Source organism: Triticum urartu, chromosome 3 (genome assembly GCF_003073215.2).
Source record: "Triticum urartu cultivar G1812 chromosome 3, Tu2.1, whole genome shotgun sequence".
NCBI classification, from domain to species: domain Eukaryota; kingdom Viridiplantae; phylum Streptophyta; class Magnoliopsida; order Poales; family Poaceae; genus Triticum; species Triticum urartu.
In genome coordinates this window covers 156879013-156904908 of record NC_053024.1, presented here as the reverse complement: position 1 = coordinate 156904908, position 25896 = coordinate 156879013, and positions in this window count along the sequence as shown.

Below are 25896 nucleotides of genomic sequence, written 5' to 3'. Positions count from 1 at the left end.
CTTCAATAGGTGCAGCTACTTTTACTTCTATGGGAGGATGATATTTAAACCACTTCTCCTTGGGGAGATCAACATAAGTAGCAAAAGATTCATAGAAAGAAGCTACTATCTCAGAGTCGAGTCCATATTTAGTGCTAAATTTACGGAAAACATCGATATCCATAAAAGATTTAACACAGTCAAACTTATGCGTTATACCTGACTCCTTACCTTCGTCGAGGTCCCAATCTTCAGAGTTGCGTTTAATTCTTTCCAATAAATCCCATTTGAATTCAATAGTCTTCGTCATAAAAGAGCCAGCACAAGAAGTATCGAGCATGGTGCGATTGTTATCAGAAAGCCGAGCATATAAATTTTGAATAATCATCTCTCTTGAGAGCTCATGATTGAGGAATGAATATAACATTGATTTAAGCCTCCCCCAAGCTTGAGCGATGCTTTATCCTTCGCGAGGCCAAAAATTATATATATATAATTGCGATCACGATGAACAAGATGCATAGGATAAAACTTCTGATGAAATTCCAATTTCAATCGTTTGTAGTTCCATGACCCCGTATCATCACATAGCCTATACCATGTCAATGCATCTTCCTTCAAAGATAAAGGGAAGAACTTCTTCTTAGTAACATCTCCGGGTACACCTGCAAGCTTAAATAATCCACAAACTTCATCCACATATATTAGGTGCTCATCAGGATGCGTTGTTCCGTCTCCTGCAAAAGGATTAGCTAGCAGTTTTTCTATCATACCCGAAGGGATTTCAAAGCATACATTTTCATTTTCAGTAGGTTCAGTAGGTTGAGGAGCAACTCTTTGCTCTAGTGGTCGGGGTGAAGATACCCAGAACAGGCCCCTCAGAGGATTACTTTCCATAGTAACAAGTGACAGTAAATTTCAGCACACTATATAAATTTTCCTTACCAAATTCCACCTACCAAAGGCGCTTCACTCCCCGGCAACGGCGCTTGAAAAGAGTCTTGATGACCCACAAGTATATGGGATCTATCGTAGTCCTTTCGATAAGTAAGAGTGTCGAACCCAATGAGCAGCAGAAGGAAATGATAAGCGGTTTTCACCAAGGTATTCTCTGCAAGTACTGAAATAAGTGGTAACAGATAGTTTTGTGATAGGATAATTTGTAACGAGCAACAAGTAACAAAAGTAAATAAAGTGCAGCAAGGTGGCCCAATCCTTTTGTAGCAAAGGACAAGCCTGGACAAACTCTTATATAGAGAAAAGCGCTCTCGAGGACACATGGGAATATCGTCAAGCTAGTTTTCATCACGTTCATATGATTCGCGTTCGGCACTTTGATAATTTGGTATGTGGGTGGACCAGTGCTTGGGTACTGTCCTTACTTGGACAAGCATCCCACTTATGATTAACCTCTATTGCAAGCATCCGCAACTACAACAAAAGTATTAAGGTAAACCTAACCATAGCATGAAACATATGGATCCAAATCAGCCCCTTACGAAGCAACACATAAACTAGGGTTTAAGCTTCTGTCACTCTAACAACCCATCATCTACTTATTACTTCCCAATGCCTTCCTCTAGGCCCAAATAATGGTGAAGTGTTATGTAGTCGACGTTCACATAACACCACTAGAGGAGAGACAACATACATCTCATCAAAGTATCGAACGAATACCAAATTCACATGACTACTAATAACAAGACTTCTCCCATGTCCTCAGGAACAAAGGTAACTACTCACAAAGCATATTCATGTTCATAATCAGAGGGATATTAATATGCATATAGGATCTGAACATATGATCTTCCACCAAATAAACCAACTAGCATCAATTACAGGGAGTAATTAACACTATTAGCAACCTACTAGTACCAATTCCGGACTTGGAGACAAGAATTGGATACAAGAGATGAACTAGGGTTTTGTGAGGAGATGGTGCTGGTGAAGATTTTGATGGAGATTGCCCTCTCCCGATGAGAGGAGCGTTGGTGATGACGATGGCGATGATTTCCCCCTCCCGGAGGGAAGTTTCCCTGGCAGAACAGCTCTGCTGAAGCCCTAGATTGGATCCGCCAAGGTTCCGCCTCGTGGCGGCGGAGTTTCATCCGAGGAGATGGCTTATCATTTTTTCCTCATCGAAAGACTCCATATAGTGGAAGATGGACATCAGAGGGCCACCAGGGGGCCCACGAGGTAGGGGGCGCGCCCAGGGGGTAGGGCGCGCCCCCATCCTCGTGGGCAGGGTTTGGCCCCCCTGGTGAACTTCTTGCACTCAGTATTTTTTATATACTAGTTAATTGCCCGTGTGTTGCAAGGGGCAATATATGTTTAGGTGGTTCAACACTTATCGTCTAACACATACTTTATGATCCTCATGTATACAAATCTGTAGTACAATAGACGATTGTTTACAATTTAATCACTCTTCTTCCACCCACTAACTCCGCGTCCCGAATGCAGGCTCGTCATCTCTGCCAATTGTGCATTCATTCACTATGTCTGCCTCCACAATGCAAGCTCATCATCATTGTCAATTGCACATTTGACTCACAATCTCTCCTTCTAACCCACCCCATACACGTTGAATTTCAAACCCGCCCCCTTCCCCCTCTCTGTCCCCCATTACGATCAAACTCTTTCCCTCACTCTCCTCTCTTCTCTCATGTGTTAAATGTATTGTAGTTTTTTGAAACTACATATCAAAAGTAACATACATATCTTTATCTCCCCCTATTACAATAAAACTCACTCTTTTCCTCGCATTTGTTCCCCACTCCCCTCTTCTCTCCCGTGTTGAAGTATTATAGTTTTTGGAAACTACAGATCCCATATTATCCCCCAATCTAAATGACACTTTGCAAATTCTCAAGATAACAATCACCAAATTGAACAAAACAACCATATGTACCAATCTATTGCCAAAACTCGACTTAACAAAAAAAGAATTAACCAAATACAACTAACTGGCTTGCTCTATTAGAAGGTCATAGATTCATGAAGAACATCTAGATGTAGGCGCTAACTTATGTAAAGGAAAGCTACCTTATTTCAATCAACATTAGGTGGAGTGTAGTATTTGAGTATATGACACAACACCAGGATCACTTGTTGGTGTCTGGCCTACTCAAGTAGTCGAGGATTTCTGCCCTGGTGCGCATGATTTGGTGGAACATCTCCCGCACCTATCAGTCATTTTTGAGGTCCCCGCACACCTGCTCCATCCACTATGCGGCCTCCTGCACCTCAGGGTCCTTCTCCTCCTGGGGTAACTGCACGACGTCCGTGATGTCCATGAGCTGCAAGGACCATTGCTTTGTATGTATCTTTTGAATCTGAACCAATGTTTTCCTAAGACTGAAAGGCGCCTTATGTTTCTTCTAATTCTGAAGCAAAAGGTATCCAAAATGACATTTTTTAGTTAATCCCATCCTCTCAATAAACAAATGAAGGATCCCTTAAAAAAAACGAAGGTGAGTCGCCTATGGAAGCACATACTTAAACCACACCGTCATCCCCACGCACCACCCCCCCCCAAATTTTTTTACCAAGGTGAGTCCCAGCCACTAATCCTAAGCCAATTAACTACGTCCAAATTAGCCGTTACATAAAAACCTCACGTAACTTTTTGTGGGTCTAGGGACGCCGCCACATCCCACTTCTTCCCCCTTCTCCTTCGACCACTGTTCTCCATGTCACCCACAGACCCGCTAGCACCCTGTCTCTCGAGTAGAACCACACCATCACTGACGTCCCCACTATTTTTTGTAGGCTATGATGGAGTGAGCATTCAAGAAAATAATAATAATTTCTACTCAAGGATCAATCTGACTATTCAATGGAAGAACAAAAAAACACAAATATGTTTGAGTAACACTGCCTACTAAAAGAATTACTACGAATAATTGTCACCAAGAATCACCTTCGAAGAAAAAAATATGAAGAGCGAGTGCGCAAGAGGCCAAATTGTTTACAATATCTTTAGTAATATAAATCCCACTATTCTTGCACACCCTCGATAGCATACCGTTTTTTCCTTCAAACTATACTCTCTTTTTTTCTCTCTTTGCTTTTGTTTGTGTTGTTGTGTTGTTTTGTTGTTGGTTGTAAGGGCTTCATTAATTTAAAGCCGGGCGACAGCCTTTTTTATAAAAATAATATAAAGCATCACCAACAGTTTAGTAATACAATTACCATTATTCTTGCACACCATGTGGATAAAGACATAGCATACGATCCTTCTTACCTTCTGACTGCACTTCTATTTGTGACCTATTCTAGGAAGTAGAAGACGATTTAGAAAATACAACAATTGGAATAAGGGAATCCATATAAACTGAATCATGTAGATAATATCACATGTACATTATTGGCCTCTAAGATGGACCAAAACTAAAAACTTCCCAGAACAACACACAAATCTGACTGCCAATTTTAAAATCCATATCTCCTAAACCACCTAACCAAAATTTATGGAATAAGACTTTGCAAAAAAAAATCTGCAATACACGCATAATTCCACTATACTGCTTTATCTCCGCCTGAAGCTTGCATTACTAACTCTAGTTCAGCAAATCCCTATGAGTAAGAGTCATTTGGTGAGCAAGGGAGAGAGATGAGAGGAGCTGCCTGAACATCAGTAAGTGTCATTGGTAAGAATCTGAACATTTTAACTCCGCTATACCATATCCAAAAACTGAGTTACTAATAGAAATAATGAAAGTACAATGTCAAGCATAAGCAGTCTATTGAGAGGAATCATTCCCAAAAGCAATTTTGAGCTGAACACCGCAGCACAGCAAGTTGTCACAACTCACAACCCAAATGAAAAGCAGATTTATGTCAACTGCCTGTAGCATCACAGTACAGACGTCAAAACCATAGAGAGGATGAAGCATGTGAGGAACACAATCACTTCTCGCATGCATACCTACTGGTAACCTTGCTGCCATTACCACTCGTACTCCCCTGTGTATCCTTCATGGTCATCTTTCCCTCATCAAACAAATCCTGCAAACACACACAACCAGATCACCTAATGCTTCGGCAACTCCAACATCACTTACAGGTTCGTCCCTGGTTCCTAAACTCAAAGAAATCAATTAATAAAATCCCATCGCACACAAAGAGAGATGAGAGACCAAATTATCCCAGGGAGAGATATGAGAGGAGCTAACCTACAGAGCGCACATTCACCTGCATCGCTGCTGCCGCTGCAGAGATCACACGACCATCGCCGCAAGAGGGTGAGTGTTGAGATTGGGGTTTGAGGATCGTGCTCAAGGTGGTGGCGACTTGCATGCGTGAGTATGTAGGCGGCATCCATCGGCGGCAGCGTGCGTGCGCGAGCAGGCAGCCTCCATGCGCGGATTGATGGGGAATTGGTGGCGGCGGCGTTCCGGCGTGAGGGCTGGGTACGCGACGTCCAGTGCGTGACACGGGGGGGAATCAATCTATATCTGGAGTACAATTGCTTTCCGATGATTGCGTGTCGATTTTTTAGAAAGATTGGGAGGCAACGCTCTAATTCTATCCCGATAATTGCGTCCCAGTTTTCTCAATCAAAGATGGGCGAGAAAATGCGATGTCGGATGGAGAAAATCAGTGGAAAAAACCCGACGCGAGATGGGTGCGGGATTCAACGAAGCAGACGACGTAAGATGGGAAACAGAACACTACGTTTCTTTTAGGTAGTAGAGATTCTGAAAACATCTTCCGTGAAGTTTCAGGACTTTTGGAGCTGTGGAGAATAGGTCTTTAATATTTGCTCCTTTTCTAGCCCAGAATCCCAGCTGCTGACAGTCTCCATCTTTATGTAAACCTTGTACAATAAGAGAGAATAGGCATAAGTATTGTGACATAATGTGTAATAACATCCCATAATGCAATAAATATCGATATAAAAGCATGATGCAAAATGGACGTATCACCTTTCCCTCTCGATTTGGAACTGCTGTCGCATGCTAGCTCTTCCTCCCTCCTCCATTTCCCTTCACCCTTCCTTCTGCCATTGTTCGATCGTCTTCTCCATGGAGGGAACAGGCCGGAAACGACCCCGTTATTCTTGCCCCGATTTGAGTGATGACGCGGTGGAGGAACTCATTGATCGGTGCGACGTCATCACCTCGGCTAGCATGGCAGGTTCATTCAAGACCATTCTCGACTCAACTAATAACATCATTATAAGGAACCCAAGGGTCCAGGAGCGGTTTGATCTCCCCTATCTTCTTCGCCGTGACCCTGCTGACTAGCGCGGGGACGAGGGAAGCCTCGCCTTGTGTAAGTTGATGCCGCTTGATAATGATACATATGATGTTAAGATGCCATCGCTTGAGGGCAAGCCTTGGGCAGGTGCAAATGGAGATTGGGTTGTTTATATTGGTTACAACTGCGAGTGGGAACTTGTGAATGTGTACACTCGTCACCGGGTTCCACTTCCAAAAATCTCAGACGACTGCCGAGAGGTTGAGTACATTGGTATTCTACGTGAGTTCAAATACGATCATGCTAACTGTCGTCTACGGAAGATAGCTATTTATCGAGTTCCCAACCGCTCTTGGGATTACACGAACTATGAAGTTGTTGCTATCTTCGACAAGCTTGTTGCCGTCCTTACTTCCACGTTTCGATGGATATTGCTCAAAAATCAATTTCTGTATGCTACCTCTTGAGCATGCGTTGGTTTTCCCTTGAAGAGGAAAGGGTGATGCAACAAAGTAGCGTAAGTATTTCCCTCAGTTTTGAGAACCAAAGTATCAATTTAGTAGGAGACAACGCACAAGTCACCTAGTACCTGCACAAACAATCAAGAACCTTGCAACCAACGCGATAAAGGGGTTGTCAATCCCTTCACGGTCACTCGCAAAAGTGAGATCTAATAGAGATAGTAAAGTAAATATTTTTGGTATTTTTGTTGTATAGATTGGAAAGTAAAGATTGCAAAATAGTAAATGAGATGCGATGTAAATAAAAGAGATGCAATATAGTAAGAAAGAGACATGGGGGCCATAGGTTTCACTAGTGGCTTATCTCAAGATAGCATGTATTACGGTGGGTGAACAAATTACTGCCGAGCAATTGATAGAAAAGCGCATAGTTATGAAGATATCTAAGGCAATGATCATGAATATAGGCATCACGTCCGTGTCAAGTAGACCGAAACGATTTTGCATCTACTAATATTACTCCACACATCGACCGCTATCCATCATGCATCTAGAGTATTAAGTTCATACGAACAGAGTAATGCATTAAGCAAGATGACATGATGTAGATGGATAAACTCAAACAATATGATATAAACCCCATCTTTTTATCCTCGATGGCAACAATACAATACATGCCTTGCTGCCTCTACTGGCACTGGGAAAGGACACCACAAGATTGAACCAAAACCTAAGCACTTCTCCCATTGCAAGAAAGATCAATCTAGTAGGCCAAACTAAACCGGTAATTTGAAGAGACTTGCAAAGATATCAAATCATGCATATAAGAATTCAGAGAAGAACCAAATAATATTCATAGATAATCTTGTTCATAAATCAACAATTCATCGAATCTCGGCAAACACACGGCAAAAGAGTATTACATCGAATAGATCTCCAAGAACATCGAGGAGAACTTTGTATTGAGAATCAAAGAGAAAGATGAAGCCATCTAGCTAATAACTATGGACCCGAAGGTCTGTGGTAAACTACTCATGCTTCATCGGAGAGGCAATGGTGTTGATTTAGAAGCCCTCCGTGATCGATTCCCCCTCCAGCAGATCGCCGGAAAAGGCCCCAAGATGGGATCTCACGGGTACAGAAGGTTGCGGCGGTAGAAAAGTGGTTTCGTGGCTCTCTGCGATCGATCTAGGGTATAAGAGTATATATAGGTGAAAGAAGTACGTCGGTGGAGCTACGAGGGGCCCACGAGGGTGGGGGCGCGCCCTCCTGCCTCGTGGCCACCTCATGGAGTTCCAGACTTTGACTCCAAGTCTTTTGGATTGCTTTCGGTCCAAGAAAGATCATTGCGAAGGTTTCAGTCCGTTTGGACTCCGTTTGGTATTCCTTTTCTGCGAAACTCTAAAATAGGCAAAAAAAAAAGAAACTGGCACTGGGCCTTCGATCGGTTAATAGGTTAGTCCCAAAAAAATATAAAAGTGCATATTAAAGCCCATTAAACATCCAAAACAGATAATATAATAGCATGGAACAATAAAAAATTATAGATACGTTGGAGACGTATCAAGCATCCCCAAGTTTAATTCCTGCTCGTCCTCGAGTAGGTAAATGATAAAAACATAATTTTTGATGTGGAATGCTACCTAACATAATTATCAATGTAATTTTCTTTATTGTGGCATGAATGTTCAGATCCGAAAGATTCAAGACAAAAGTTTAATATTGACATAAAAATAATAATACTTCAAGCGTACTAACAAAGTAATCATGTCTTCTCAAAATAACATGGCCAAAGAAAGTTCATCCCTAAAAAATCATATAGTTTAGCTATGCTCCACCTTCGTCACACAAAATATTTAGATCATGCACAACCCCGATGACAAGCCAAGCAATTGTTTCATACTTTAGTATTTTCAAACTTTTTCAACTTTCACGCAATACATGAGCGTGAGCCATGGACATAGCAGTATAGGTGGAATAGAGTGGTGGTTGTGGAGAAGACAAAAAGGAGGAAGATTGTCTCACATCAACTAGGCGTATTAATGGGCTATGGAGATGCCCAGCAATAGATATCAATGTGAGTGAGTTGGGATTGCCATGTAACGGATGCACTAAAGCTATAAATGTATGAAAGCTCAACAAAAGAAACTAAGTGGGTGCGCATCCAACTTGCTTGCTCACGAAGACCTAGGGCATTTTGAGGAAGCCCATTATTGGAATATACAAGCCAAGTTCTATAACGAAAATTCCCACTAGTATATGAAAGTGACAAAGTAAGAGACTCTCTATCATGAAGATCATGGTGCTACTTTGAAGCACAAGTGTGGAAAAAGGATAGTAGCATTGTCCCTTCTCTCTTTTTCTCATTATATTTTTTTGTTTGGCTTCTTTGGCCTGTTTTTTCCCTCACACGGGACAATGCTCTAATAATGATGATCAACACACTTCTATTTATTTACAACTCAAGGATTACAACTCGATACTTAGAACAAAATATGACTCTATATGAGTGCCTCCGGTGGTGTACCGGGATGTGCAATGAATCAAGAGTGACATGTATGAAAACATTATGAATGGTGGCTTTGCCACAAATACGATGTCAACTACATGATCATGCAAGGCAATATGACAATGATGGAGCGTGTCATAATAGATGGAATGGCGGAAAGTTGCATGGCAATATATCTCGGAATGGCTATGGAAATGCCATAATAGGTAGGTATGGTGGCTGTTTTGAGAAAGGTAAATGGTGGGTTTATGGTATCGGCGAAAGTTGCGCGGTACTAGAGAGGCTAGCAACGGTGGAAGGGTGAGAGTGCGTATAATCCATGTACTCAACATTAGTCATAAAGAACTCACATAATTATTGCAAAAATCTACAAGTAATCAAAACCAAGCACTACGCGCATGATCCTAGGGGGATAGATTGGTAGAAAAAGACCATCGCTCGTCCCCGACCGCCACTCATAAGGAAGACAATCGAAGAAACACCTCATGCTTCAAATTCGTTACACAACGGTTACCATATGTGCATGCTACGGGACTTGCAAAGCTCAACACAAGTATTTCTCAAATTCACAATTAATCTACTAGCATGACTCTAATATCACCATCCTCATGTCTCAAAACAATCATCAAGCATCAAACTTCTCCTAGTATTCAACGCACTTTATATGAAAGTTTTCATTATACCCATCTTGGATGTCCATCATATTAGGACTAGTTTTATAGCCAAAGCAAATTACCATGCTGTTCTAAAAGACTCTCAAAATAATATAAGTGAAGCATGAGAGATCAATAATTTCTATAAAATAAAACCACCACCGTGCTCTAAAAAGATATAAGTGAGGCACTAGAGCAAAATTATCTAGCTCAAAAGATATAAGTGAAGCACATAGAGTATTCTAATAAATTCCGATTCATGTGTGTCTCTCCCAAAATGTGTGTACATAAAGTATGATTGTGGTAAACTAAAAATCAAAGACTCAAATCATACAATACGCTCCAAGCAAAACACATATCACGTGGTGAATAAAAATATAGCCTCAAGTAAAGTTACCGATAGACGAAGACGAAAGAGGGGATGCCTTCCGCGGCATCCCCAAGCTTAGGATTTTGGTCGTCCTTGAATTTTACCTTGGGGTGCCTTGGGCATCCCCAAGCTTAGGCTCTTTCCACTCCTTATTCCAAAATCCATCAAATCTTTACACAAATTTGAAAACTTCACAACACAAAACTTCAACAGAAAATCTCATGAGCTCCGTTAGTATAAGAAAATAAACCACCACTTTAAGGCACTGTAATGAACTCATTTTTTATTTATATTGGTGTTAAACCTACTATATTCCAACTTCTCTATGGTTCATACCCCCCGATACTACTCATAGATTCATCAAAATAAGCAAACAACACGCGAAAAACAGAATCTGTCAAAAACAGAACAATCTGTAGCAATTTGGAGGTTTCGAATACTTCTGTAACTCCAAATATTCTGAAAAATTAGGATGACCAGGATAAAAAGTATATTGATCTACTGCAGTTGGAATTGGTATTTCATAGCTTTCTGCTAAAAAATGATAATTATTTTTTTGAGCGCATACTTTCTGTTTTTATCAGCAAGATCAAACAACAATCACCCAAGAAGATCCTAAAGGCTTTACTTGGGACCAACACTAATTAAAACATAAAATACACAATCATAACAGAATCTAGATGAATTATTTTATTACTAAACAGGAACAAAAAGCAAAGAACAAAAATAAAATTGGGTTGCCTCCCAACAAGCGCTATCGTTTAACGCCCCTATGTAGGCATTAATAATTTTGATGATGCTCACATGAAAGACAAGAATTGAAGCGCAAAGAGAGCATCATGAAACACATGACAAACAAATTTAAGTATAACATACTTACTATGCATAGGCATCTTATAGGCAAACAAATTATCATAGCAAGCAAAAACTAGCATATGCAAGGAAGAGGAAAGAAACAATAGCAATCTCAACATAATGAGAGGTAATTTAGCAACATGAAAATTTCTACAACCATATTTCCCTTTCTCATAATAATTACATGTAGTATCATAATTAATTTCAACAATATAATTATCACATAAAATTTTCTCTTCATGATCCACATGCATGCAAAGTTGACACCCTTCTGAAATAGTGGGATTATCATAAAATAAAGTCATGACCTCTCCGAACCCACTTTTATCAAAAACTTCATAAGACTGAACATTATCCAAATATGTGGGATCTAAAGTTGACACTCTTCCAAACCCACTTTCAGTATTATTGCAAACATTATTACTAGTCTCATATTCATCATTGGGCTTAAATAAATTTTCAAGATCATAAGAAGAATCACCCCAATCATGATCATTGCAACAAGTAGTAGACATAGCAAAATTAGCATCCCCAAGCTTAGGGTTTTGCATATTATTAGCACAATTTACATTAATAGAATTTATAGTGACATCATTGCAATCATACTTTTCATTCAAAGATCTATCGTGGATCACTTTATAAAGCACTTCATCACAATTTTCAGATTCACGGATTTCAAGCAAAACTCCATAAAAATAATCTAGTGCACTCAACTCACTAGAAATTGGTTCATCATACTTGGATCCTTTAAAAATATTAGCAAGTGGATGGGGATCCATAAACTTATAGCAAGCAAAGATGCAAGCAAAAATAAGGCACATGGTAACACAAGATAGAACGGAAGAGGGGAGAAGCAAAGGCGAATCTTTTTGAAAATCATTTTAGAAGTGAGGGAGAGGAAAAGGAGAGGCGAATGGCAAATAATGTAATGAGAGGGAGAAGAGTTTATGATGGGTACTTGGTATGTCTTGACTTGGCGTAGATCTCCCCAGCAACGACGCCAGAAATCCTTCTTGCTACCTGAAAGTGCAACTATCCCTAGGTGGTTTTGGTAATTCATAACAACATATAGCTCATTGAGCTAATGCTATTCCAAGATGATTATTTCAGAAAAGCTCAATGATTGGCATGGCATGGATGTGAAAGTGGAACCCTCAAAATTCTAAGGACAAAGGATTGGCTCAAGCTCAAAAGCTCAAGACTCTTCATTTTATATTTTAGTGATCCAAGATCACATTGAGTCTTTAGGAAAAGCCAATACTATCAAGGAGGGATGAGGTGTTGCCTAATGAGCCTCTTGCTTCATGTGCTTGGTGATATGCTCCAAAACCCTCAACTACTTTCCCATATCCACATATGACCTAAACCCTAAGCCAAACTCGGTCCTACCGATTCTTCCTATCCGGCGCCACCGAGTTTCACTTGTCATAAGCCACTGCCAAACCCTAGCAATTCGGTTCTACCGATAGGGATCTCGGTCTCACCGAGATGGGATTGCAAACTCTCTGTTTCCCTTTCGTAACTTTTCGGTCTCACCGAAAGAGCGAATCGGTCCCACCGAGATTGCAATGTAAATTCAGTGTTTCCCTTTGTAACTTTTCGGTCTCACCGAAAGAGCAAATCGGTCCCACCGAGTTTGCCTGACCAACTCTCTGGTTAGCTAATTACCAAATTCGATCTCACCGAGTTTCTGTAATCGATCTCACCGAGATTACGTTATGCCCAAACCCTAACCATATCGGTCCTACCGAGTTGCATGTCAGTCCCACCGAAAATCTCTAACGGTCACTAGGTTTACATTTTCGGTCCGACCGAGTTTGTTGATTCGATCCCACCGAGATTGGAAAACCGTGTGTAACAGTTGGATTTTGTGTGGAGGCTATATATACCCCTCCACCTCCTCTTCATTCGAAGAGAGAGCCATCGGAACAAATACACCATTCCAACTCATATGTTCTGAGAGAGAACCACCTACTCATGTGTTGAGACCAAGATATTCCATTCCTACCATATGAATCTTGATCTCTAGCCTCTCCAAGTTGCTTTCCACTCAAATCTTCTTTCCACAAAATCCAAATCCTATGAGAGAGAGTTGAGTGTTGGGGAGACTATCATTTGAAGCACAAGAGCAAGGAGTTCATTACCTACACACCATTTGTTACTTCTTGGAGAGTGGTGTCTCCTAGATTGGCTAGGTGTCACTTGGGAGCCTCCAACAAGATTGTGGAGTTGAACCAAGGAGTTTGTAAGGGTAAGGAGATCGCCTACTTCGTGAAGATCTACCGCTAGTGAGGCAAGTCCTGTGTGGGCGATGGCCATGGTGGGATAGACAAGGTTGCTTCTTCGTGGATCCTTTGTGGGTGGTTGCTTCTTCGTGGACCCTTCGTGGGTGGAGCCCTGTGTGGACTCGCGCAACCGTTGCCCTTTGTGGGTGGAGCCCTCCGTGGACTCTCGCAACCGTTACCCTTTGTGGGTTGAAGTCTCCATCAACGTGGATGTAGGATAGCACCACCTATCCGAACCACGGGAAAAACATCCGTGTCTCCAATTGCGTTTGAATTCTCCAAACCCTTCCCTTTACATTCTTGCAAGTTGCATGCTTTACTTTCCGCTGCCAATATACTCTTTGCATGCTTGCTTGAATTGTGTGATGATTGCTTGACTTGTCCTAAAATAGATAAAATCTGCCAAGAACTAAAATTGGAAAAAGGTTAAGTTTTTATTTGGTCAAGTAGTCTAATCACCCCCCTCTAGACATACTTTCGATCCTACACTACCTCTTGAGCATGCGTTGGTTTTCCCTTGAAGAGGAAAGGGTGATGCAGCAAAGTAACGTAAGTATTTCCCTCAGTTTTGAGAACCAAGGTATCAATCCAGTAGGAGACAACGCACAAGTCACCTAGTACCTTCACAAACAATCGAGAACCTTGCAACCAATGCAATAAAGGGGTTGTCAATCCCTTCACGGTCACTCGCAAAAGTGAGATCTAATAAATATAGTAAAGTAAATATTTTTGGTATTTTTGTTGTATAGATTGGAAAGTAAAGATTGCAAAATAGTAAACGAGATGCGATGTAAATAAAAGAGATGCAATATAATAAGAAAGAGACCCGGGGGCCATAGGTTTCACTAGTGGCTTCTCTCAAGATAGCATGTATTACGGTGGGTGAACAAATTACTGCCGAGCAATTGATAGAAAAGCACATAGTTATGAAGATATCTAAGGCAATGATAATGAATATAGGCATCACGTCTGTGTCAAGTAGACCGAAATGATTATGCATCTACTACTATTACTCCACACATCGACCGCTATCCAGCATGCTTTTAGAGTATTAAGTTCATAAGAACAGAGTAACACATTAAGCAAGATGACATGATGTAGAGGGATAAACTCAAACAGTATGATATAAACCCCATCTTTTTATCCTCGATGGCAACGATACAATACGTGCCTTGCTGCCCCTACTGTCACTGGGAAAGGACACCGCAAGATTGAACCCAAAGCTAAGCACTTCTCCCATTGCAAGAAAGATCAATCTAGTAGGCCAAACTAAACCGATAATTCAAAGAGACTTGCAAAGATATCAAATCATGCATATAAGAATTCAGAGAAGAACCAAATAATATTCATAGATAATCTTGTTCATAAATCAACAATCCATCGAATCTCGGCAAACACACCGGAAAAGAGTATTACATTGAATAGATCTCCAAGAACATCGAGGAGAACTTTGTATTGAGAATCAAAGAGAGAGAAGAAGCCATCTAGATAATAACTATGGACCCGAAGGTCTGTGGTAAACTACTCACCCTTCATCAGAGAGGCAATGATGTTGATGTAGAAGCCCTCCGTGATCGATCCCCCCTCCGGCAGATCGCCGGAAAAGGTCCCAAGATGGGATCTCACGGGTACAGAAGGTTGCGGCGGTGGAAAAGTGGTTTCGTGGCTCTCTGCGATCGATCTAGGGTATAAGAGTATATATAGGTTAAAGTAGTATGTCGGTGGAAGTACGAGGGGCCCATGAGGGTGGGGGGTGCGCTACCCCCCGGGCGCGCCCTCCTGACTCGTGGCCGCCTCGTGGAGTTCCAGACTTCGACTCCAAGTCTTATGGATTGCTTTCGGTCCAAGAAAGATCATCGCGAAGGTTTTAGTCCATTTGGTATCCCTTTTCTGTGGAACTCTCAAATAGGCAAAAAAACAGAAACTGGCACTGGGCCTTCGGTTAATAGGTTAGTCCCAAAAATAATATAAAAGTGCATATTAAAGCCCATTAAACATCCAAAACAGATAATATAATAGCATGGAACAATAAAAAATTATAGATACGTTGGAGACGTATCACTGTACACGGATGAGTATTGTGATGCAATTCAATATGAGGGTCTTGTGTTTGCTGCCACCACTCGTGGCACTGTTTTTGCATGGAATCCTGATGCTTTCGGTACGTTTGTCTTCCACCATAATTATAATTGTTTCATCCACATGCATGCGGGTTAGCTAGTTTCCCTTTACTAATTAACCTTTTTGTGTTTCCAATGTCCTGTGAACATTCCACCACCTATACTTGAAAATTTTTATAACCAATGGGGAGATGACGATGCTGATGATCACGAGCATGAGGATGAGCAGGACCCATATACTCAGTGGCGCCTGAAACTTATTCCGATGGATCACCTCTTCTTGTCTGTATACAAGGCACTGCTAATGTTACTAAGGAAGCAGGTGTTGTTTCGCATGGTCGCACTCTCCGGACCTATTCCAACATCTGTTGCAGGGTATTCGGGATGGATACTAGTGTACTAGCGCCAACACCTTCTCCCTGGTTTAGTATTGGAAGTCCTGGAGGAAACTCACTCTTCCTTGGACAAAACTATCCAATGATTGTGGAAGGCGATCCAACTGATGTTGACACAACATTACTACCATTTATGAGAAGCAACTGTATCTACACCTCGGACACTACTATGCTTCCCTACTGTCCCAATATGAGTCCTGACATAGGCCGCTTCAGCCTCGATGATCAGTCCTGCGTTGGTCTCGAGATTGACAGTAGCCGGACCTTCCCAGAGAATCACTTTTGGTTCAAAGCAAGCGTTTCCAATGCCGACGAGTGGTTGAGCTGAAGTTCATTTCATCGCTTTGTTATTTGTTGTGTGAGAAAAACTTTACTAGAATGTTTTGTTGGAAATGATCTATAATCTAATGTGTATCCTCGTTGTCATTGTGGGTTGATGACTTGTTGTATGTAATCAATGGTACATTTTCATATGCGTCCATCAACTCACGCCTGCTAGTGGTGTCCATATGAACAGTGCTAGTGATTTTAGTTGCAAAAATTAGATAGTGCTAGTGATTTGTAGCTGCATATTTTGACAAATCATAGTGTTACAAGGTTGACAAATGGCAATGTTACTAGATAAACAAATGTCAATCTTTCCAGTTTGACAAATGGCAACATACCCAAAATGACAGATATGCAAATCTTACCCAATTGTTTGTACGTGGTTGCACACGGGTCATGCAAAACAATCGTTTGCGTTGAAGGGATGCATAAATCCTGCTCGGCATATTTTCCCTTGGCTTTCTGGGGAAGCTGTCGGTTTGCATACGGGTGTTCTAACTAAAATGTTTGCGATGAGTGTTTTATATTTAAAAACCATTGACATTTTATCAAAAGAAAATTGTTTGATAAGTCTGTACATTAAGAGAGAAAAACGCAAGTTCGTTCAAACCATATCTTTCATTCAGTCACACTGCGAATTTATATTCATATGATCGAGAATTGGAGATACAGTATTAAACCCCCCAAAAACTATTTCCGGCGGCGGCGGAGGCGGCGTGCCGCGCCGTCGTTGTCCTCCAGGACGCCGTTGTTGAAGTCCTCAAGGCAGCACAAATGTTCTTCACTTGTAAACCAAACATCATGTCGTCGCGCGATCGATGGGCGGGGCGCGGGAGGACGGCAACTGGCGCCGCTGAGAGGTAGCGGTCGATGGCAGTGTCCCATGCCACTGAGGGGGGCGCGCGCACGGGCACGGGCATGATGGGTGCAACCAAACACACAGGGACCGGCGCCACGGTGGGTGGAGGGGCGCGCACGGGCACGAGCGCTGGCGCTGGCATGTACATGAGCTCGCGTGGGTCCGCGGAGACCTCGCTGACGCCCGCGGCTTCCAGCTCTGCGATAGTGCTCGGCGACCAGCCCGTCAATGCTACGGGGATGGTCGCTGGCGCGGGCACGGGGATGGGAGCTGGGACGGAAGCGGGGGCAGCAATCGCTGCGGCCAGCTCATTCTGGGCCATGTCCATGAGGCCCCATTGCTCCTTATTTTCTATCCCCTCCGGCTCGGAATCGATTTCACCTAACTTGAAGACTAGTGACAGATGATCATTCTGCGCCATGACATTGGTGGAGGTCTGCGGGAGGGAGGGGAATGGGAGGCGAACAGTAAGGCCGCTCGTATTAAACAGCGACTCGGGCGCCATTAATGGAGAGGAAGGCGGGGGGACATGGAAGTCAAAGGGCTTGCTTCCTAGTGAGCATGCACAGTGTACAACTCGCACGCTTCCCGGTGAGCCTGTGCATTGGAGGACAGCTTGCATGCCTCTCGGTCAGCCTGCGCACTAGACTACGCTCGCACGCCTCCTGTTCAGTCAAGGTCAAGCAGCTGTCCGCATGGCACCTCCTACAGACATTAAAACTAAGACACATGGCGTCACGTGAATGGTTAACAGAATGCACACGGATTGAATTATACAAACGTTTGAGATATTAAAGTGGCAGCTATTTTTTCAAAATGCCTTTGTTGGCTGTCACTATTCGAGTGGGCCTTCTCTCAAAATGGACACGAAAAATACTACATCATGTCAGGTGCCGTTCCATGATAGCATGCCAAGTTTCATAAATTTCAAACGAGTTTTGGATTTACTAGAATTTAAAAACCAGGCATCTCAATGTTTTGCCGGCAATCAATGGTGCCCTAGTGTTTGAAATTCATTCCTATTTCTTGCATGGGACCTAATCATGCACCCAAGGACACATATTTGATTTTTCAACCAATTTATATGCACTAGAGCATGTGCATGTAGTTCAAATTTGAATTATGCACATAATGCATTGAAAACTCAGTTGATGCATAAAAATGTCCAAACGAACCCCGAAAAATCACAAAAATTGACACACCACTCCTGTTGTTCTATGTTGACACGAGAATTTTTTTGGAAGCAATAAGAGGCAGTGGATATCGTTTCGTCCCCAAAGGTGGGATGTTCCCTACCGAAACCATGATGCTTGTTGTGAGAACCTCAGGTTTGTGAAAATCATATACCCAAACCTGCCCCAAATGGGACGAAAATTTTTAAGACGGCATGTTGATGCCGCTCCCTGAAATCATGCCAAGTTTCATGAATTTCAGATGAGTTTTGGATTTACTAGAATTAAAAACCAGGCATCTCAATGTTTTGCCGGCAATCAACGGTGCTCTGGTGTTTGAAATTCATTCTCATTTCTTACATGAGACCTAAGCATGCACCTAAGGACACATATTTGATTTTTCAACCAATTTATATGCACTGGAGCATGTGCATGTAGTTCAAATTTGATTTATGCACATAAATGCATTGAAAACTCAGCTAATGCATAAAAATGTCCAAGCGAACCCCGAAAAATCCCAAAAATTGACACAACACTCCTGTTGTTCTATGTTGACACGAATTTTTTTTTTAAAAGCAATAAGAGGCAATGGATATCGTTTCGTCCCCAAAGGTGGGATGTTCCCTACCGAAACCATCATGCTTGTTGTGAGAAGCTCTGGTTTGTGAGAAGCGTATATCTGAACCTGCCCCGAATGGGAAACAAATTTAACACGACATATTGATGCCACTCCTTGATAGCATGCCAAGTTTCATGAATTTCATACGAATTTTGGATTTACTAGCAGAAAGGCCTGTGCGTTGCAATGGATGAAAATCAATATCACATGCCCCTTGCCATTTCATTGCTTCTCCTCTTCCCCGCCCTTGTCGGCGATAGCTGTCATGTCTATGTGATCACAATGCACCCAAATGTGATCAATCCAAAAATGATGAGTTAATTCACCACATAACACACTATCTATGTAGGCTAGCATTGATGGACAAACTTATGTAGAATCTGTTATCATACATGGATATCATTAATAGCTAACGGCAAACAGATGCCCCGCGGTGTAACCTGGCCGGAAGTATAACCCGGCTGGACTTGGCGATTCACCGGCGACCCGCACTGACCAAACGGTTTACAAGCAACCTGACTCATTGGTAACTCGGCGGGCGGGCCAGATCGATGATAAGGCCCAAGGCCCAGAAGACCAGTTTATGTTAATAGTGGACCGGTTTAAGAGAAAAGATGTGAGGAATATTTCCCTTAAAAGGAGTCAAGACCCGGACTTGTATCCGGTTTGTATTAGAAGATAGACTAGTCCTAATCCTAATAGGACTCCACATGTAACCCGCCCCTTCAACATATATAAGGAGGGGCAGGGCTCCCCAAAGGGGGAGGGGAAAGAAGAACAATCTTCAAGGCTAGATACAAAGAGCCGGTTTACCGGTGACTCCCTGATGATGATAATGAGACCTAGCCACAAACAGCATGTAGGCCTATTACCGGATGATGTTTCTCGGGGCCCGAAGCTGTCTAAATCCTTATCTTGTGTTGTGTCTCTTGATTCCGCTCAACCCCTCTCAAGTTACTACATAGATGCGTTAGCCTCACAACTAAGTCCTCACACTAGGACATCTGCCGTGACAATTCTACGACAGTTGGCGCCCACCGTGGGGCCTGCGTATGGTGGTGTTGAGTTCTTGAATGGATTTTTCCAAGGATCGCGAAGCTCGCTATTGAGGAAGAAACCTGCGCGGAACAATCGCATAGGGACAAGTGGGCGCCGAACCAGCATATTCATTGTTTTTCGATCTGATCGGTGATTAACTTTGGAGTTCACATATACCAATTGGAGACCAGAGATTAAGGTTACAACTTGTGCGCCACTACAGGCATCTTGGCGATCTGTCGATCCGAGGAGAGATTGATTTTTCTGTTGCAATAGCCGAAGAGATCCATCGAGACGGACATGAATTTGTCTACTTGTGCCAAATGTATCGGAAGTTCCATCACACACGGCCTCATCTTCCCATGAAAACAGCAGCATGCAGGACAAGTTGGAGTCCAACCCAGGCTTGGTCGGTAACAAGCACAGAATCGGAAGAAGTACGTGATAAGGAAAGTATTACCGAAAGAAAAGTAGTTGCTATTTTTGACAGGGTGGACTCGGATGGGTGTAGCAGCTCAAGTACTACCTTGACTCAAATATGGATGAAAAAAAGAGACGGACGTGGATGGTCAAACCAACAACTACTAGGACGAGGAAGTGGACGGGGGATGGACTCGGACTCCTTCGCTGCTGTTTGTATGACTCCGCGGCCGAGTTGCCGGTCTCCGTCGAGCCAGCGAGCTGAGTCGCCGCCGTTCTCCACCTCCAAGCCGCACCCCTGCCGCGCCGCCCTGCCTCCGCTGGCTCATTGGTGGCCAGTCCTCTGCCATGGCGGAGTCGTCTGAGACCCCGCGCGACCTCGTCGCTGAGTCGCTGGGCTCCGCTGCGGCCCTGCCTTGCATCACCTCCATTGGTCCGCCGCTGCGGCCCGTCCCTGTCGATGCGGTGCGGAGCCGCCTTTGCCGCACCACCGGAGAGCCGCTCTTGCACTACCCTTGAGCCACCGTTGCCTCGACAAATCGCTGCTGTGGCCAAATCAATCATCGGCCGTCTCTGCCTCAACGCATGTGAGCCGCCGTTGCGATTTCTACTTCAGGCTTTAAACCACCTTGGTTCCGGGTCCGTCGGCTCTCCGCGCGCTCCCGGCCCTCGTCTCCAGCAGCGGCCTGAGCCGCCTGAGCCGCCAAGCCGCCCCTGAACGGTGAGCCGCCGAGCTGACCTGCCGCGTCCCATACTACGGCTGCTGGAGCTCACGTGGTAGGAGATGTTGTGGTTGCTGGAGCTGAACCTGACCTGTAAGGCCAACTTCACCGCGCGACCCCAAACGAACGTCCGTTTTGTTCTGTTTTTATCCTTTTCGATAGAGATTTGAGGTCGTGTCCGAGTCTGTCCTGGGATGCGGTGGCCATGCGCCCAGCGCGCGGCCGTATCCTTTTGCCCCATCCTGTCCGTCGGGGTCAAGAATTGCCCAAATTTGCATTAAAACTAGTTTCGAACCCAAATATTTGTCTGAAAATTAAAATAGTTTTACAACCCAATTGAAATTGTCTTGACTAAACATAAAATGGACAAATACATCTATTGGTTGCCAACGTGATCCCACACGTGCTCAACCAAGTCATTTTGAAGATTCACATGAGTTTGCCAATCACGCATCTCACGGTGGAATTGGGCAAACTGTTCAAATGTGGCCGGGTCTTGGTGCAGGGGCTCAATATTTTCACCTTGATAATCAAATCCTTGGTCGAAGATACTCTCATCACGCTCGTCCTCGACGATCATGCTGTGCATGATCACACAAGCAGTCATCACCTCCCAAAGCTTCCTTTCATCTCATAACAGTGCAGGGTTTCGAACGATACCCCACCGGGATTGAAGCACACCAAAAGCACGTTCCACATCCTTTCTAACACTCTCTTGCATTTGGGCAAATCTCTTTCTCTTCTCACCTTGGGGTTTCGAGATTGTCTTCACAAAAGTTGACCACTGAGGGTATATACCATCTGCTAGATAGTATTCCTTGTTGTAATGGTGGCAGTTGATCTCAAAGTTGACAGGTGGGGAGTGGCCTTCTGCAAGCCTCGCGAAGACTGGAGAACGCTGCAGCACGTTGATATCATTGTGAGAACCTGCCATGCCGAAGAAAGAATGCCATATCCAAAGATCTTGTGATGCCACCGCTTCTAATATGACAGTGCACCCGCTAACATGCCCCTTGTACTGGCCCTGCCAAGCAAATGGACAGTTCTTCCACTCCCAGTGCATACAATCTATGCTGCCAAGCATACTTGGAAAGCCTCTAGCTGCGTTGGTCGCCAACAATCTCTCTGTATCAGCGGCAGTTGGCTGCCTCAAGTACTCTGGGACAAAGATCTCGATCACAGCCTGGCAAAACTTGTACATTGACATCAGACATGTTGTCTCACTCATACGCACATACTCATCCACCAGATCGCCTGGAATTCCATATGCAAGCATGCGGATGGCCACGGTGCATTTCTGGTAGGAGGAGAATCCAAGCTTGCCAAGGGCATCCGTCTTGCACTCGAAGTATGGGTCATGAGCAACCACTCCCTCTCGGATACGATTGAACACATGCCTGGCCATACGAAAATGGCGACGAAATTTATCCGGCCTGAAGAGCGGGGTGTTGGCAAAGTAATCTGCATAGAGCAGGGCATGGCCTCTCTCCCTGTTGCGGTTCAGGTTGGGAGCACGGCCAGGGACTGACCCCCTGTACCGAGGAAGCTGCCGTTGAATATGGTCGTGAACGACCAGTGCAGCCAGCACAAGATCGTCATCATCCGACGACGAATCGTCCGATGAACAAAGGAAGTGATGGTAGAAAAACTCGTCTCCAATGTCCATACCTTTGTTGGCAAAAGGTCGAACACCTTGCGCTCGTGGTGGCGAAGAGGCCGCGATGATCACCTCGACGCAGCAGGGTGGTTGCCGGCCGGCTACAGGCCGCTCTGGAGCTCTCGTCGGAATCTGACTCGGCCGCCGTGGTACGTCGCCGGCAGTCGTGTCCCCTCTGCCACCGGCAAGGACGACGAGGGCCAAACCTCCTCCGATCGACGACCAAAACTACGGCGAAAGCGCGGGCGTGGTGGCGGTCATGTCGAGACGTGGTTTGGTACGGACGACGGGGGGGGGGGGGGGGGGGGGGGGCTGCGCGATGAGGAGGCGGCCGGAGAATAGCGGCGGCGCCGGCGGCGGGGCGGGGAGAGAGGGTGAAGCGTTGGGAGCGGAGGGACTGCTAGTGTCCCCGACAGGCGGGCCACGGGGGGGACAAGGGTGTGCGTCGAGGCCGTCCGCGCGCGTCCGTTTCACCCCAAACCGAGCGCAAGTTTGGGCCGGGAATGGGTCGAAAGCGGACGGAATCCGGACATTTGTCCGTTTGCGCCCGCACGCTGGGCTGTCTCGTTTGCCCCTTTTACTCCAAACGAATGGGGGCGGACATGATAGGGTCGCGCCGTGGAGTTGGCCTAACTCACGGATGAGGGGAAGGTGCTACAGGGTCCTCAGACGCTGACAATTGCCCGTGCACAAGAGCAGATGAACCACACGTGAGATCAAGGATAATTTACATTTTGGTTGCTAGTGCTACTACTGTTTCTAGAAGCACTAGTACTAGTTGGGCTGGGAACTGCTACTCCACTGTCCACGTTCATCGAAAGAAAATAGACCATTATTCATTACAAAGGTGTGGCAAAGAGGTATACGTCAACATTATTTTTGCAATAGAGCTCGTCTGTGCCATGCTGCTCGACGGATACATATGCAAATTGCTGCTCCCGTTACATCAACACACGCGGCTGACTTGTCGTCCGCACTTGCGGCCGAATCGCCCGCGTCCGTGCCGTTTCCTACACCGCGGCCGACTCTCTTTTCCGCGCCGGCTTAAAACGCCGCGACCGACTCGCCCGTGATTAATTTCAGTTTCACCGTGATGGTCATCAACTCTGCAGCGGATAATTTCCGGTTTAACATATCAGGTGAAATCCATCCAGTATGTTTTTTTACATATTTAAGAGCAATTACTTTGGATTATAAATTATTTGATGCAGGACAAATTGTCTACTGCAAAGATAACCGTCATGTTACAGAGTTTATTGAATAACTCATACTGGGGATATACAATAAGTATTGCGAAGATTATCAACTCGCCACCTTGTTTCCGGCTTCAACATATTCCAGCATTTCTGCTGTTCAACTATATGCCGGTTTATATCACGTCCAAGTATGAAGAATATCAAGCTAACTCCCCGAGTCGTCTTGAGACTCGGGGGCTACAATGATGTAACTCAGCAAATGTTGCCGGTTTTCAGTGAACTCAAGAACCCCAGGACGTTGGAGGGAAAGATAACCCGGCCCCAGAGGATACTGCCATATTGATGAAAATTTGAAGGCCGTCAGAAAATTTCCGGTTCAAAAAGGAATTAACTTCTCGCAAGTTCAAGTTTAAAGGCCGTCAGAAAATTTCTAGCTGAAAATGGAGACTCCGGTTTAAAATCCGGTTCAAGGGAAAGATGTCACCCATAATGCTTTGAAGCTCTTCATATCCGGTTTAACATCCGGTTCAAGAAGAAATATCTCTCGCAAAGTTCAAGTTCTCAGAAAAGTTAAAGGTTGCCGAAGAGGACCTGTTGCCATGATGCGCGGTTTAAACATGGGTATCCCGCCTTATTGGCATGTCACATTATTGATCACATGGGGGCTTCTGCTTATAAAGAGGCGTTCGGTTTACCCATTGATTCAGCTTATCAAAGCTTTCTACAATATCACTTGGGGCTTGGTCGTATTCGAACCGTAGCTACACCTCTTGATCCGGCTATCAAGCCAATATTATCATAAGGGGCCAAAGAGAGTCTGCTGCACAGCACAGCTCAAACATGGGTATCCCTTGAGCACAGCTCACAATATCACTTGGGGCTATGTTCGAACCATAGTCACACCTCTTGATAGGCTTAAAGCCACCAGGGAAATCATTTGGGGGCTCTGGTCGTATCCGAACCATAGCTTATACCCTCTTGATAAGCATAAGGGCACCAGGAAAATCACTTGGGGGCTTGGTCGTATCCGAACCATAGCTACACCTCTTGATAGGCATAAGGCCACCAGGAAAATCATTTGGGGGCTATGGGTTCGAACTATAGTTACACCTCTTGATAGGCATAAGGGCACTAGGGAAATCACTTGGGGCTTGGTCATATTCGAACCATAGTTACACCTTTTGATCGGCGCAATGCCACAATTATGACTACATGGGGGCTCTGGTCGTATCCGAACCATAGCTTAAACCCTCTTGATCATACATATACATCATCATATATTGCATCATACGTTGCATCATCATTACATCATCATAGCATGTATCATATGTGCATGGATATACCGGCGTTCATTAACCCGACTTGACTTTCAACGGCAAGTTGTTTGTACATGATCAGTTATAATCCGGCGCTTATTAACCTGATCTGGTTTTGACTAACAAGTTGCCAGTGTTATAAGGAAAATCCGGTGTTTATTATATCCCGATACGGTTTATTATCATAATCTGGCAAATTAAGGAAGGAGTTCTCAATACCCAAAGATTGGGGTTACCACCCTCACTGCAAGAATTGGTTAAACCAACGAGGTGATTCAATGTCACATGGATCATCTATGTCATATTTGATTATCTTCAATTACAGCTTTGGTTATAAACCCTGGCTATTTATATGGGCATTATGACCCGCCCTGTGGTAAGCCGCCAAGGATTCTTGTGATCTACTTGTGTGCAAGATAAGGATGCATTTGGGTGGCTACCCACCCTGGCTTTCGACGTTAAGTCGCTCGGGCATATGTTATTTACACTTTGAGCAGGATTTGCAGAATTATGACATATAAATTCAAGCTCATCATCAAAATTGATGCTTCAAAAAGGTTATCCATTTTGGATTTTCTCAAAGGCTATCAGCCGCCGGGTTATAAAAATTCCGGCTTACAGTGAATGCGCATTAAGTCACCATCGGCCAAGAGCCGCCGAGTATTTAAACTCCGGATTTACTTATCAACTGATAAGATATTCATATCTTTCATAGCCAAAATTGGCTGGATTTTCATGA